Source organism: Rissa tridactyla, chromosome 1 (assembly GCF_028500815.1).
Source record: "Rissa tridactyla isolate bRisTri1 chromosome 1, bRisTri1.patW.cur.20221130, whole genome shotgun sequence".
Lineage (NCBI taxonomy): Eukaryota > Metazoa > Chordata > Aves > Charadriiformes > Laridae > Rissa > Rissa tridactyla.
In genome coordinates this window covers 165456675-165469473 of record NC_071466.1, presented here as the reverse complement: position 1 = coordinate 165469473, position 12799 = coordinate 165456675, and the positions used below count along the sequence as shown (strand labels likewise).

General features: G+C 41.3%; 1 long non-coding RNA gene across 9 annotated transcripts in view; it reads right to left on the bottom strand.

Annotated features, from left to right (window-relative positions):
* LOC128918707 (uncharacterized) overlaps positions 1-9909 on the bottom strand; it is a 64329-nt gene extending 54420 nt beyond the window's left edge. For 7 of the 9 annotated variants that reach the window (XR_008469668.1, XR_008469673.1, XR_008469674.1 and 4 more), the window contains exons 1-2: positions 9349-9909; positions 3706-3861 (exon numbers count right to left, since the gene is read on the bottom strand). This is a non-coding gene — a long non-coding RNA (uncharacterized LOC128918707). The remainder of the gene's footprint in view (positions 1-3705; positions 3862-9348) is intronic. The other 2 variants (XR_008469676.1, XR_008469677.1) reach the window with 1 other exon arrangement.
* Between the last annotated feature and the right edge of the window lie 2890 nt (positions 9910-12799).

Here is a 12799-nt window from a genome sequence, read left to right as displayed (position 1 = left end):
TATACAATATAGGAAACAACCCCAGAAACTCTGCATTTCTTGCTGGAGACAGAAGTTGTGCGGTAGGTCACCATTCTAGTCTGAGTATTGCTCACATTTTTTAACAGTTTACACCTCTGAGAAGTCTCTAGATTTGTTATTAAGTTGGGCCTTGGCTAACAACTTTTGTTACTAATTGTAAACAAGCCTGATTCATGGTCTTGGTGTTTGGTCTCAGCTTTTAACTTACTGGCGATACAAAGAAATGTGGTCTCTTCAATGGTTCTTTTCTTTATGACATCTGAACAGTATGTTGTGTCCCTTTCTTTGGGGACATATTGATCCTGGCTGCTCGTCACTTGTTTGACATTTTTTTTGCTTCCTCCATGTTCTTAAGAATTCAACAAAGTTTCCTCATTTTTGTTATGCATACAAAATAAACCAAATTCTTTGTTGCTGTAGCGTTTAGGAAATGCTCTGTGTCTTGTTAGCGTTGAGTATTAAAATACAGTAGGATATATTTCTAGGATGAGTAATTACTCATCTGTGTTACTCTTCTTCACTTTCTATTCCAATTTATAGACAAAAACCTATGTTAAAACTTTACGTGTAATTCTTTGATTCTAGTTTAGCTTTCTTTAACAGCCAGGGCAGAAACTATTTCACTTATTCACTTGCTTTAGGAAATTCTAATTACCTCTTACTGGAAAAGGGAGTGCGATTGTCCTTCAGGGTAAGGGAGACCAAAAGTAATCTGGCTTCAGAGCAAGTTTACGGTTGGTCTAGAATTCTCCAAATCTTTGACAGCAAGAGAGATTGCCCTCTACTTTGGGTTCTTGACCACAGCAATGAGAACCTTGGCAAATAGTATATTTCGATAATAAAATACTTTCTTCTCTCCTCATGATAAGTCAAACACAAAAACAAAAAAACCCCAGATGGATTAATTTTGCTTAGAGCATTTCAAAATACTTTCCAGCTGAGATTAAACATGGAAAATTCTCAAGGCTTAATGTGGAAAGCTTAAACACACAAATACTTCAAAAAGTCTCATATACAAAAAGTTGTCATAATTAGAATGATTTTGAACCCTAAATTATGATGCACTATCAAGTGTCTGCTATAATACAAGTAATCATAACTAATGAATAATGGAGACTCGCAAGAAATAAATTTTAAAGGAAAGGGTTTGTTCTTTTTCTCCTGAGATTCCATGATCTATAACTCCCATTAATATTATCTGGGTTGTGGTTTTTGACCACAGGAAAGAGTTATTGTAGAAACTTAGGGGATCAGTAGTTTTCTCTTTAACTGTCTAACCTGCAGTTGGTATTGCCTGGTCATCTCTCTTAGTTACCTGAGAGTGGGGAACATAAGCTCCTGCACAAGCACCTAATTCATTCACATCATGGACACATCCAGCCCTGAGCACCTCTGAAGAACTGCTTGAAGAAGGTCAGAGAAGAATCGAGAACTCCCTCTCTGTAGATTTCCTGATGAAGAGTTTACATGAGCAAGGTATTGCGCATCTCCATAATTTTAAATGGCAGCACATTCATGAATGCAAGTTTTTTACAGTCTTAAGGATTTTGGTGATTCACAACTTGACAAGAAGAGGGAAGAAGGAAGGGAACAGGAAAGTGAAACTATCACCAGTCTCTTTTCTTGCAGAGTGTAAACATCAAATTAGAAGAATCAAGGACAGGTGTCGTGAGAGAGCACCAGAAGAGAAGCAAGAATGGTGATGAGAATGGGAAGAGACAGTGGGTTTGAAAAGTTACACAAAGCATAGCAGGAAAGGGGAAAACTTTGTAGATTGAAGGAAGACAAAAAGGGATGAACAGAGGTTGACAGAGGAAGGGAATAAAACATAAGGGAGAGCAAATGAAGAGTAAAACAAACAAACACAAAAAAAAGTAGGAGTTAATGAACAAGTAGATTTGAATTCTTCCTTACAGAAATCCTTTGGAGGTCAAAATATCTCTGTGGACCTCAGTAAAAGGTCTGGTTTTTTCCCCAAGGTTTATCTTCTAAATGATAGAAAGTCTTGTTTGGTGTAGTGTAGCTTAGAGTTCATATGCAGCACAAAAAATTATATACCTTGGTACAGCAGTGCAGACTATGGCTTATAAACGTCCATGTTTATAATTCTTTGAGCTGTGAGATGACCAAGTAATTGTGATTCATCTAGTCTTTAAAAGTTATTGGGCTTTGCCTCAGAGCAGGGAGGTTATTAATGTGATATTCCCGGAGGAATTTTTAAAATTACATTCATTGATTGGACAATAGCAATTGCATGAATTACTGTTTTTATAACTGCAGTTTTCTGATTTTTGTAGTTTACCCATGGGTGGTGGTGGCAGGTGTTTTAATGAATGTGGTCTGTAATACTTCTTTTTCTGAATTGGACTAAGAAACTTTCAGCCTTAATTTTCCATTAGGGTGGAAGAGTATCTCCTTCAATTAAGCAACAACTACCTCATTTCAACTAAGATGAGAAAAGTTTGTGCTCCTTTATGGAATGTTCTCCATCACCAAACATATGCATGTATTGGCAAACAAAACAGGCAAATATCAGACCTGTATGTGAGAAATATATTTTGCTGGCAGTTTTCTAAGAAAGTGTCTCCTGTTATTAGGTTCCTGCTGATTTCAGGCAATATTATTGTGTAGTCTTTCTGGAGAAGTGGAATTGATCAAAGAGCCTCCTGCTTCCGCTGTCATTTTTAACCTACTAGAAATAATTCACAGTTCCCCTAGTTTGAGCAATAACTTGGGTAATTATATAAGATATCCTAACAGTACTGGATCACACAATGCCCCACATTTGCATTGTGTATCCCTTGGCTAGAAATAAGGAATATATGTGCTTAAATGCCATGGATTTCACATGCGTATATTTTAACAGTGCCTCTTATCACAGCAATTCATTTGTTAAAACAAGTTCTTTCTTGTTTTTCTCTCATTGTTTGTGAGTTCTTTTTCTTTGACGCTGGGGTTTCACAAAGTGTTCAGTGTTTGACAGCATAGAGACTGAACTCTCCAAATGTCAGCAGAGGTGTGTAAAGCCTGTTTCTTAGCATGAGAGAAAAAATGTTGAAAACTGATGAGACACTGCAGCAGAATTTGAAGCAGCACTAATTTGTGTCTAGCTGATGGTTGTATATCATAGGTCCAATGTTTTCTTAATGTAATTTGAGCAGGACACATATTTTCAAGCAAACCGTACGTCCACATGTAAAATGAAAAGGCAGGAACACTTTGAAGTCTTACCATGAAATACTCAATGCAATCACGACTATGAAACCAGTGAAACAGAACAAAAAGTGCTTATCTTCCTTTATGCTTACATTAGGATTGCTAAAAAAGGGGAGAGGAGGGAGGAGAGAGAATTTTTCTCATTGATCATTCGAGTAACTCCCATTTGAACAATAGTGCTCTAACCAAAAGCCTGTGTCTGGAATGGAAATCCTCTCCCACACCCTTCCAGGCTGACCTTCCCTCCTCCCATCTACCATAGCTCATATTTCAGAGCTGAGCTGGTCGCCAGCAGACTAAGCTGCCAGCAGGAATGCATTATTTGCTCAAAAGAAAAGCCGAGGCAAAACCGTTAACTGCCCCCCGTGCCCCACTCCCTACAGGACTAGACATATTCCTACGTAAGAGCTGAACTTGCCGTTCCTGGTAGGTACAGCAAATCTCATAGAAACCATCACGTGTGCTCACCGACACGAGGGCGTTACTGTGATCAAGAGGCTGCATCTCCTCCCGGAAAGCTAAGTGGGTCATGGCAGCTGACCTGTCCCTGTGTTCTCATGTGATCGAGTCCTACAGCCAAATCCAGATTGTCGTTCTCATGTGATTTAGGCAATCTGCGCACATCTGGTAGGCAAAGAAGACATCAGTAAAAGCAAAGTTTATAAAAAGACATAAAGATTACACTGTTGCCCTTGGGCATGGGATGTTTAACAGCAGGTCTTGTCTCTATTAAGAAATTTATATTAAGATAGTTACATGTTTGTACCAGCAGACTTTGCAAGAGGGCATGCGTCAGTAGTTGAGTCTTTTTTGCCCGTCCTCTGAACAAAAACAAATTGGCAGCAGTGCCCCTTCCACTGCAGTTGCATCCATTCGTAGACTTTTTGGCTCTGTGGTTCCGTTGGTCATGGAGACTGGGAGGGCTGAATTTTCTTTAGCTTAGTCAGTCAAACATCAAGAAATTAGGAAAATTGGTGTAAAAATCTTAAATTAGAAATGCTCCAATTTTACAAAAGTTTTATAAATGCCGAGAATATTTTTGCTTTTCTTCTACATCATTTCTTGGCAATAAATACTCAGTCACCAGTAATCATCAACCATAATTACAGCGTCTGTGTCAATGGGTGCACACTGTGCTTGGAATATATTTTGATGCCCAGATAGATTTTACTTTTAACTGCAGGAGAACCTCGCCATGGAATTAGGTGTGATGAGGCAAGGGAAATTACACAGAAAAATGGCTGGACATAGTGAAATGATGGCAATATAACAAGCTAAACATTAAACATTCATAAATAGATGAAGTAATTAAGCCCAATGGCATTGGCTCCTGTACAGGAATTTTTATTCAAATAACCATTCAAATATGTTTTTTTCCCCTGAAATACTCATATTTGTCCAATAAACATTCTTTGTATCATGTCATCATGGAAAATGTGGAATGGAGAGACTTCTGCCTACCAAAGCTAGGCATTTTAGGGTGACACAGCAAAAAAAACAAAAACAAAAAAAAAAAAAAGAAAAAAGTCAAGGGCTGCCTGTGTAAATGAAATATTGTGAAACAAGTTGGGGTGTGAATTTAAGAGCATGACTATTCTCACCCTTCTTAACTAACGTGAAGATCACTCATTCTGTCTTCAGTTTTCTGTGTTATAGTGGCAGGTAGACAAGCTCTCAAAAATATGTTTGTTTTAACAGCACTTCGAAGTTAATGTGAGTTGGGGGAGGCAATGAATTTAAAAGTGCAATGGCTGCTCCGAAATAACTGCATAGGGGTAGTCCTTATTCAGAACAAAAGTATCCACACGTGGTCTTAATCAGGAAAAGCTTCATGTGTAAACAAGACTTAATAAAGTATTTACTTAAAGTCTAAGTGACAAAATTTGACAGTCGAAGGGTGGTTGTTTATTCATTCCGCTTAGAAGCTAATAAAGCTGAATCTAAGCAAGGCTTTTGGATACGAAACTGGGCCAGGCTGTCCCTCAGCTCAGTTAGAGCCTTAGGTGGGCAAGGTGTCTGAGAGGAGGTCTGTTTCTTTTTTCCCCTGCCTCTGGACCCAGCTTAAAGCCAGACCCATCCATTTGGTGACTGAAAGAGGTCTGAGGGTGCAGTTAACCATGGAGGAGTGATCTTCTAGGCGTCAAATAGCCAGAGGTCCCGGAGCACATTTCACACATGTCGAAGGGGCCTTGGTGTAGAAGTATTGAGTCACAAATGTCTTTGGCTTGATGTACTTGAGAATATTTAGTGCCAGTGCCGCCTCCCAGCCCCAGTAGACCAAATCAGTTTTCGAGAGGACAAGTCTGGGCTTCTACGTACAGGTTTCCCATTGCCTTATCTTTTTTGCTCTTTATTGTTAGAAGGAGGAACTCCCCCCAGCAAGTGAGGAGGGAAAATCCAGTGCACGGGTCATTGTGTGGGAAGGCATACAGAGGAGCCTTGCCTCATCTTTTTTCCAGGTGGGGAAGAAGACATGTTGCCATGAAGACAAGTTGCCATGAGGTGATGGCTAAGGTGACAGAAATGCTGAGGACTCCAGGGGTGTTGTGTCTGGGCTGGCTAAACCTGCTAAACAACTCTAGCAACTCCCACACATTACCATGCTCCAGAGCTGCTCTGGAGGCCTCCTATCTTTGCTTAGCAGGAATTTCTCTGTATAATGCTGCTTGTAGCCTGTCCCTCCAAAAGTACATGGCAGAAACTGCTACTTTTGTTTCTGATTTCAGGTTCAAATGCCAAGGAATAGGGGGAGTGGTTCCTTATCAACAGAAATGCCTCTAACTTAAGCCTTGTGGCTTAAGTTCTTGCCATCTCATATTTTAAACGAAACAACGTTACTGTTACCACTACCTATGAAGGAATGGGTTGAATGCATAGAACTTCATTCCCTGGTACCAGCATCCAGTTCAGCTGAAGATGCACTTTGTGCTTACAGGCTCTTGAAGGAGGCTCCACCCTCATCAAACCAGTCCTTGCCTAGATGCCTTCTGAGACCAGCTTCTGCCCTCCCACACCAGAGGTGACTGGCACTGGAGTGTGAACCTTTGACACCACCTTTTCCAGCCAGGATGACTAATAATGTCTGCATGACAGTGCCATGGAAACGGTTGTTAGGAAAACAATAGTGTTGCTGGTGACCAGGCACAAGTGCAAGGGCTGGTGTGGTGAGCCAGGCGCAGAGCTCCTCTGGACCTTGCAGCCTCGTCTGACGCAGCTTCTCTCAGTGCTCCCACAAACAGCCAGCCCTTCAGCAGGTGACCCAAAGCAGTCCTTCCAAATACTGTCTTCTTAGCATCAGATCCTAACCCTCAAGGTGTTTATTCCTCCTGCTGCTTCTCCCTCGATAACGCAATTTATCCCTCCTCAGTGAATCAATATAATGGTGTGTGGAGCTGCCCTGTTAATTAGGTCACTGAAGAGGTGAAGAAAAAACCCCACAACCTGTTCTCCTCCCTGTAAAGTTACATTTCAAACTGATAACTTCCGTGATCTGGGGTAAAATCCATCTCCATAAAGCGTTTATCAGCATAGTGAAAGGGGTGGCAGACAGCTGGGGGTACGAGCAAGATGATGTTTGCTGATGATCACCAGGTTTGCTGATGATACCAAACTGGGAGGTGCTGTTGACTCTCTTGAGGGACAGAAGGCCTTGCAGAGGGATCTAGATAGATTGGAGCATTGGGCTGTGATTAATGGGATGAAATTTAACAAGTCAAAATGCTGGACACAAGTATAGATTGGAGAGCAGCTCTTCAGAAAGGGATCTGGGGGTGCTGGTCAACAACAGGGACAGTATGAGCCAGCAGTGTGCCCTGGCAGCCAAGATGGCAAACAGCATCCTGGGGTGCATCAAACACAGTATAACCCGCCAGGTGATTATCCCGCTCTATTCAGCATTAGGGCAGCCTTGCCGTGAGTACTTTGTGCACTTCTGGGCCCCACAATTTCAGAGGGGTGTGAAGGTCCTTGAACGCATGCAGAGGAGGGCAACAAAGATGGTGAAAGGGCTGGAAGGCATGTCCTATCAGGATCAGCAAAAGGACTTTACGCTTGTCTAGTTTGGAGAAAAGGAGGCTGAGAGGCAACCTCATTGCTCTCTACAGCTTCCTGAGGAGGGGAGGTGGAAAGGGAGGTGCTGATCTCCCTGGGATCCAGTGATAGGATGCATGGGAATGGTTCAAAGCTGCACCAGGGAAGGTTTAGACTGGACATTAGGAAACATTTTTTTACTGAGAGGGTGGTCAAACACTGGAACAGGCTTCCTAGAGAGGTGTTCGATGCCCCAAGCCTGTCCTTTGCTTAAGAAGGATTTGAGGCATTTGTACAATGCCCTTAATAACATGCTTCAGCTTTTGGTCAGCCCTGAAGTGGTCAGGCAGTTGGACTAGATGATTGTTGTAGGTCCCTGTTGTGGTTTTACCCCAGCTGGAAACTAGAATCACAGAGCCACTCGCTCACCTCCCCACCTTTCACCCCCCAAAAAAAGCTGGGGGGAGAGGAAAAAAAGAGGTGAAAAAAAAACCCTCATGGGTTGTGATAAAGACAGTTTAATAGAAACAATAAGAGAAAATGAAAAATAACAATAACAACAATAATAACAATAACGACACAGATCACTCTCACTGCCCGGTGAATTGAAACCGTCCACAGCAATGATCGCGGATTCCTACCTCCTGGCTAACCCCCATTCATATACCGAGCGTGACATCTACGGTATGGAATATTTCATTGGCCATTCCATCATTCTGTCTATTCTTCTATGGGAAGCTGAAAAAAGTCCTTGAATAGAGTAAATATCACTTAGCAACAACTAAAAACAATAGGTATTATTGACATTCCTTTCACAGCAATCACTAGAAAGAAAATTAACTCTTTCCCAGCTGAAACCAGGACAGTCCCTTCCAACTGAGCTATTCTAGTCTAGTCTAGTCTAGTCTATTCTATTCCATTCCATTCCATTCCATTCCATTCCATTCCAAGCAGCTGACCTTTGCGGCCCTGTTAAACTGACTTCACCCCCAAAGCCAACCTTTGTTGTGATGGTACAACTAACGGGTGGTATCCTCCCCCTCCAGTTGAGTGTTAATAATATTAGAATAAGATACTTTTTCCTGCAGGTGTTTTTGGAAGAGAATCTTCTGCCTTGAATAGATAACTGACAGTGAAAATCTTTGTCTATCCTCAGAAGAGGTGAGGTGTGGGTAGGAGCCTATGAACTTTTACACACACTCTACTTCTTCCTTCCCCCTGTGGTTCTTCTCTGAGCCCAGGAGACCACTACTAAAGCAACAAGCAGTTTAGTTTCTTGCTGTAATAGGCCTTCTATCAGAGACTGCCAACACAAGGACTGATTAACGACCTGTGAAGTAAAGGGATATGAACACTACTTCCTCAGAAAATAACCATCAGGCTCGTTTTGTACAGGCTGCCGAGAGCCACTGAGCAAATGAATCAGTTTCAGTCACTCCTCGCCTGAGAACGGTTGCAAAAATCTGGGTGACAGACTCTGTTTTAGTGATACTTTTAGTTTAGTTTTTTTTAACACCTGTGAAATGCTTATCCTGCCTTTTCACAGCAAGAGCATGAGAATGTCCTTTCACTGCTCCTTTTACCTCTTGCTGTTCATCCGCCATGCTCTAGTTGTTTTTCTTAGCCAGCTGAGTCCCATTTCCTCCCTGCTGTTCTTCACCTTCTTTCCTCCCTTCCCCCACATCTTAATTACCATAGATTTCCCTCTGGGTTCTTTTTCTGTTCCTGTCAAAAATCATAGTAAAAAAAAACCCAAAACAAACAACCCACAACACCACCACCACCACCACCACCCCCCCCCCCCGAATTTTTACAACATTGAGAAAAGTATGTAATTTCATTTGCCATCCCATAGTCCCCAGAGAGGAAATGATCTTGCCTATATGACAGAAGCACACTTTGACAGAAACAAAACAGAAAGCACCAGGAAAAGGTGGCGTCTAGCAAGATGTTTCTCTGGGCATTCTACAGCAAGGAAAGCATTACTTTGGCAGATTAGAGTGGCTTAATCTAGTGTGCTGTCTCCTATAGCAATCACTGTTGGTTGCTTCAGGGGTAGGTACAAGATGCAGACTAACTCACCCAGAAGAAGTCTCTTGTAGCACTTCCCGTCCTCCCAACAGAGCTTGTCTTCACTTGACTTTACTTCAAGTTAACTAATGCCTATTTAACTTGAGGCGCCTTGTATTTGTAAAGGTTAATGTGCGCACCCCTCACACAACTGATCCAGGTCCTAAACATTTCTTCTTTAAATTAAGACTGTATCTTCATTGATAAAAAGGGGTTGTGCATGTGTGTATAAATAAAATTTCTCACTATGAAACTCTAGTGGAGACAAAACACCTGGACAATATCTACTGCGCTATACAGCAGGCCAATGCCAACATTATGCTCCAATGCAGTCTTTCCACTTGGGTTAGCTGTAGCATCATAAAAACTACAAGACTCTGACTTTCCTGGGATTTCCTAGCAAGATGGTTACAAAAAGGAAAAAACCTGTAATTCTGTCTGTAAAAACCACAGGCTGCTACTTGCTTTTCCCTGGAATCTGTTCATGGTTGGTTGTTTTTTTTCTTCCTTTTTCTCCTATTTAAATATCATTCTTGAATGATGACTCATGGCAGGAAACAGAGCTGCCTTGTGTCCTTGTGCAAGAGCCAGAAGGCATATGTAGGTCAACAGAGCATGTACAGAATGTCCTGCAAAGTTGAACGCAATGTACTCCGCATTGTAACTGCTTACACTCCCAAGCATTCCCCAGTGCTAAAAGTACTGGTGAAACACTGTGTCCTGAAAAAAAAAAGGGAAATCCAGTGACAAAGAATGGCATCTGCTAGGAAAGATCTGGAGCCATCATTTTTGAGGAGTAAGCTATTTTGTTTCTGATTACTGTTTGCTATGTTGACTAGAGGTGCAGAAACTAGAAGAGAACACCATGAAGTTTAGGTGATGAGCAAATACCGATTAAAAATAAATAGATGTTAAGAGTGGGTGGTGACCCAAATAACTTTTTCCACTGTCCAGCTCTTTCTGTTGCCTTGTACGCCTTCCCTGTATGACAGATAATTATCGCTGATTCATGGTTACAACTTGTATGTGTTGAGAGGTTCTGTCAAGACACTAGTCAGAAGCATCTCCCAACAGTATCAGCCACGATTCACGTGGAAAAGAATGTGGAGCCTAATCATGAGGATAAAAAAAAGTTGAAGATTTGTTCAGATCTGTAGAGCCACAGCAATATAATCTGGTTTGCCATTTCACTTCCAAAAAGCCCCAAGATCCACTCCATGCTACAAGCTATGCATAGGCATCTTCAGTAGCCTCCTGAGGACTTTACAGATAGCTGACACTGGGGTGATGTGAAGCTAATTACTACTTTAAAACAACAGAGAAAAACTGACATCTACGCAGCCAATCTTTAAGTCATTTTTTCCAAGTACTACTCCTACATGTGATGCTACTATGTCAGTTATTGCAGCTTTTTACAGTCAAACTTTTCCTGTTTCTCAAATTGTCTTTCCATCACTAAACCAGTAGGAAAATACAAATCAGGGAAGCTGTGATTCTGACTGTGCATAAAACAGTAAGTTCACAAGTTCAAAATGTAGAAATTTCCCTGCCAGTAGTCCCTCTCAGTTGAGCTAGAAATAAATATAATACCACTTAATTATGGTGATCTTATGCTTTACCCTTCCATCTCTTTAAGCTCTCCTGGGGCCATTTAGGAAGAATTCTACCCTTTCTACTATATATTCAGCCCTGCAGCGCCAGCAAATTTAGCTGCCCTGGAACAGTGAGCACCGGTTGTCAGAAGCAATTTTTAATCAGAGGAAAATATGTTTTTAAACAATCTTTGCACTGCAAGGAACCAAAATCTTATCCGCCCTTCCTCTTGCTAGCAAAACTACAAAATATTGCGTGATAAATTTTGGACCTGGAATTTTTCCACAGCGAGACAAGATGGAAAGCCATCCTGTAACTATGGAGGGCCCACATTGCCATGATGGGGAGTGTGTGTGTGTATGCATGGGTGGCATGTGAAAGAGTATGAGACTGAATGGAGACTGGAGAGATGGAGCTTCTTGTTTTCCCCACAGAATTAAACAGTTTTGTAGGTGCTGTGCTTCAGTCTACAGGAGTAAAGGAAGTAAAGTTGGAAACACTGGGAAGAGATGAAGTCTGACTTAACTTCTCTCTTTTATATGTCAGTCTCAGAAAGAGAAAGGTCCAGATGAAAATAATGATGACAGTTCTTGTTTGACATATTCAGTATATTTCCCTCACAGCAGCATTGAAAATGTGTCTTTGTTAGAAAATGCCAGTTATCAAATGCACACAATGTCCCTGGGAAAAACATAAGTCACATCCAAAGGTCAGGAGACCTCTGTTTAGGCTGCAGATTTTACCTCTCCCATCTGAGGCGATAGGACTGTTTGCTTTGGACTGAAGAGAAGTCACACAGAGAGGGGTCTGAAGAGGGTCAAGTGAACTATGCAGAGGCTGAAATGAGCTCTGTACTGCAAAGAAAAGGTTTCAGCTGGGGTCCTTGGAGAAAATTATCCATCTCATCTCTTTTGGCTTCATCCAGCTAGGCTTCTTCTTGTTCAACAGCCCTGTCAAGGAGAGGCATCAGATCAGTGAATTTCTTTCAGCTGTGTCTTTCTCTTAACCTAGCCTCAGCCTCTGCGGGTTGTGCTTGTACTGGATGGAGAACAGATTTCATTGCATTGTGTGATAGAAAGGGCTTCCATCTGGTTTTCATACTGTAAATTCTGAATTCTATGTAATTACTTTAGCACAGGCTTTAAAATAGATCCATATGGCTTTGCAATAGATTTCTACTGCTAAGCACCATTTCTCCCATGCTGTTAGGTAGCCACTGAATTTGCATTAGCAGGGTATCTCAGCCAAGGACATCTTGAAATTGTAGCCTGATGTTTACTTGTCATGCTCTAGTGCTGAGTGAACGTGAGCTGTTCGGATTTGGCATTGTCAGCTGAGGACATGAGCATGCTAGGAAACTGTGTAGGTTTTGGTTTCGATAATTTCTTCGTCATCCTGATAGGTAATCTCCATTGTTTAGTCTCCTGACTGTCTTCAGATACTGTTAACAGTTCAGGAACAAATACGTCCCCAAGCATTCAGCTGCGATAACACAAATTTCTCCCTTTCAGTTCTCTGCTGACAGCACAGAAAGAACAATTTTAGGGAAACAAAAGACAGGAGGTTTGAACCCTAGATGTTTAAGAATGGATATAATTTAATTTTCTTCAGAATTCTCCATATTTAGGAGAGGCTCATCGTAACATCACTTCCATCAGAAAAATGAATAAAGCAAATTCTTTAATCTGTAAATCTGCCAGCCAGTGTTCCAGAGACACTGTTGTTGGGTTGGGTTTTTTTAAGATCATAAAATAGCCTGATTTTACTTATAAGTTTAAATAGCACTTAGTTGTCAAAGGCAGATTTTCAAAATAATTAAAGCTATGCAAAGTACCTAAAAAAATGGCCAGATCATCACATTTTCCGGATG